The sequence below is a fragment of the Myotis yumanensis genome, unplaced genomic scaffold, assembly GCF_028538775.1.
Source record: "Myotis yumanensis isolate MYYU_CA2020_CCGP unplaced genomic scaffold, mMyoYum1.0.hap1 SCAF_5, whole genome shotgun sequence".
In the NCBI taxonomy this organism is placed as follows: Eukaryota; Metazoa; Chordata; class Mammalia; order Chiroptera; family Vespertilionidae; genus Myotis; species Myotis yumanensis.
In genome coordinates this window covers 59456049-59459642 of record NW_027223756.1, presented here as the reverse complement: position 1 = coordinate 59459642, position 3594 = coordinate 59456049, and the positions used below count along the sequence as shown (strand labels likewise).

Sequence of the window (3594 nt, the reverse complement as noted above, 5' to 3'; positions counted from 1 at the left end):
AGAGAAAATCTGTATAGTAAAAGAACTTGCTAGGTCACCAAGACAAAGCCAAGTTCAAATGTCAAAGTCATACCCATATTATAGGGTTATGAGGAAAGGGAGAGTAAAACCAAAAGTTGAGAAAGTGTTAAGTGTGTGAAGGGAAAGAATACTGTGTTAATGGTTAGATGTTAATGGCTCAGAAGCTTGGAGGAATTTGATTGGCTTAAAAGAGGTGTAGGTGGGTATCTTAAAAACAAGCCAGGACATTTTCTCCCTAACTTTTTATGTTGAAATTTTTAAACCTACAGAAAAGTTGAATGGATTGCAGTAAACATAGATATACCTGTGTATACCGTTTGGCTAGATTTACCAATTGTTATGCTTTTGCTATATAGTTGCTTTTTCTCTATTTATACAGTAAGTTCTCACTTAATGTTGTTGATAGGTTCTGTAATTTGAAGCAAAATGATATATAATAAAACCAGTTTTACCATAGGCTAATTAATGTAAATAAGAATTAAGGCCCTAACCAGTTTGGCTCAGTGGATAGAGTGTCTGCCTGCGGACTGATGGGTCCCAGTAGGGGGCATGCAGGAGGCAGCTGATGGATGTTTCTCTCTCATCGATGTTCTAACTCTCTATCCTTCTGGCTTCCTCTCTGTAAAATAAAACATATATATTAAAAGAAAAGAATTAAGTTCCTGTGGAATCTCATCAACATTATAACAATACAACATTGAACAAAACAATGTTATTCAAGGACCTGCTGTATATACATTTTTAAATTGAACCTTCCAAAAGTAAGTTTCAGTCACCAAGATGATTCCCCCACTATGTTTCAGTATATTTTTCTTTTCTTTGTTAAAATATTTTTTTATTAATTTCAGAGAGAAAGGGGGGGAGAAAGATGGAAACATCAGTGATGAGAGAGAATCATTGATCAGCTGCCTCCTGCACACCCCACACTGATCAAGCCCACAACCTGGACATGTACCCTGCCTGGGAATCAAACCATGACCTGGTTCATAGGTCAACCTCAACCACTTATTATTGTTGACAGTATTACAAATGTCCCCGCCCCCCATATATATATTTCTAAAATAAAAGGACATTTTATTTCTTACCTATAATTAATGTGATAAATTAAAAACAGTACTGATGTAATACCTGTACTAAAATTCTCATATTTGACCTCAAAATGTTTAACTTTTAAGATTAAATCAGGGATTGCACCTTTCATTTGTCATAGCTTTATAGCCTTAAATCTAGAACTTCTTTAATTAGATTGAAATGGAATATTTGGGGCAAGAATATTTTATAGACAATGCTATGTATTTAATACTGCATCACATCAGGAAGCAAATAAGGCCCGTTCAATATTTTTGTTGTTTTTTGATTAATAAGAAATGTATGAGGTGAACTTTACAAATATGAATTCCTGTTTTTCAAAGAACTTCCAATGATTGTATCATTCATTGATGATTCTTGTGTGAATGTTTTAATACATTGGTGATTGTAGGATCATATTTTTAATTTAATGTCTTTTCTCATCCGTTGAAAGGATTCCTATCTTAGACCCAAGTCTACTTTCTTGAAAAAGAAAGTCGTTAACTTTGACTTCATATCACTGAATGGGAAGAGCAGCAGTCCAGCCAATATGTTCTAAGATATAAAAGTGGTGTATACTTGGTGCAGCCTGTGGTGTATCCCTGGCAAAAACTAAGTGGCAGAGGGATAGACAAGTTAGAAGATGCCATCAATATGCCAAGCCAGTCAAACCACGCTTGTCAGTTCGTGAGGTCTGCGGGGGGATATCCACTGCTGGCTGTGTCTTGAGGCTAAAGCCAGGCCTTACTACACATTGCCTTATCCACCACCACCTTTGTTTACAGTTCAATGGAGTTTGAAACAGCACTGGCAAACTTTCAAGCAGGGGCTAGATGTCCCATCTGTTTGGACCACTTGAAAGACCCAGTGACCCTTCATTGTGGTCATAACTTCTGTCTCTCCTTTATCAATATGTCCTGGAAGGTTCTAACTGATACTTTCCCCTGCCCCTTTTGCCAATTTTGCTGTCTAGAAAGGAAATTTGCAAGCAACCCCCAGCTGGGCAGTTTGACTGAAATTGCTAAGTGACTCCAGGTAAGAAGAAGCAAGAAGAAGAAACAAGAAGAGCTTTTATGTAAAAAACACAATCACGTTTTAAGTTTTTTTCTGTCAAAAGGACTTAGAGGTTTTATGTCCACAGTGCAGGTTCTCCAGTGATCACCAGAATCATTACATTTGGCCCATAGAAAAAGCTGCCCCCTATCATCGGGAAAAATTGGAGTTCTGCATTGAACCATGGAAGGAGGAAATGGAACAAGTTGAAAAAGTGATAACTATGCAAACCAGAAAATCATTGAAACTGAAGAAGAAGGTAGAGTATAGGAGAGACAAAATAAGGTCTGAATTTGAACAACTGAAGTTATTTCTCCAAAATGAGCGAGAGACTGTTCTTCAGCAATTAAAAGATGAAGAAATGGATATTTTAACAAAACTAAACGAAAACCTAACAAAATTTTCAGATCATGTTTCCAGATTAAAAAACCTCTTAAAGGAGATAGAGAGCAAATATGTGAAGTCAGACCTGGAATTCCTGACAGAAGTTAAAAAGTATCTACCATAGATATAAAACCTTAAAGGCCCCTCTACCTTTTTCATTCCAGTTGAAGGAGTATGGTTACCATCTTCCTCCATAATATTCTGGCCTAAACAAAATTATCAAGCGATTTCAAGTTGATGTATTTCTAGACCCTGAAACAGCACATTGTAAACCTACTGTCTCAGGTAATAGAAAGACAGTGCAGTATGGACATAGGGTGAAAACTTATCTCATAACCCAAGGAGATTTTATCATGGCCCAGCTATTCTGGGTTCTGAGGGATATAATTCTGGAAGACAGTATTGGAAGTAGAAGTGAAAGACAAGTTTGAGTGGGTCTTGGGTGTCTGTAAAGACTCTATTTCCAGAAGAAGGAGTCAGAATCCATCAATTTTTTTGCAGGATGAATTGTGGTGTATCGAGCAAAGTGGTCAGAATAATTATATTGCTTTGGGTCCTAAAAATATATATCTTGTGCCAAAAATAAATGCCTAGTAAGATTGGCATTTTTTTAGACTATGAATTGGGTGAGGTTTCCTTTTACAATTTGAGTGATAGATCTCTTCTCTATATTTTTAATGATTGTTTTACAGGAGCACTTTGGCCTTATTTCTATACTGGAATGGACTCAAAACCTCTTAAAATCTGTACAGTAACAGATTCTGAATAATGAACTATTGTAGGACTCTTGTTTCTTTTAAGTTCGTGGACAAAACTAAGCTAGTGTATCTGTCTCAACAATTCCGTGTTTATTTTTCCTTTAGACAACCAGAATGGTTTTTATCTCAGTTTGGTCAACTTCTAGAGAATGTGGCTAAATGCCTAGTTTACAGATAACTTACCAGATCCAATTGGAAAGTGGTTTAGAAATTCTAAGATAAAATACTTATTATTAAAATGTATTACTTTAGCAGTCCAGTATTGACAAAATCCAATTAACTTTTCTGGATTAATTGCCTCCATGTTTTC

The 3594-nt window shown here is 36.0% G+C and overlaps 1 pseudogene; it reads left to right on the top strand.

Moving 5' to 3' along the window:
* Positions 1-1878: 1878 nt before the first annotated feature.
* On the top strand, positions 1879-3295 carry LOC139011757 (tripartite motif-containing protein 60-like; annotated as a pseudogene).
* The last annotated feature ends 299 nt before the right edge of the window (positions 3296-3594 follow it).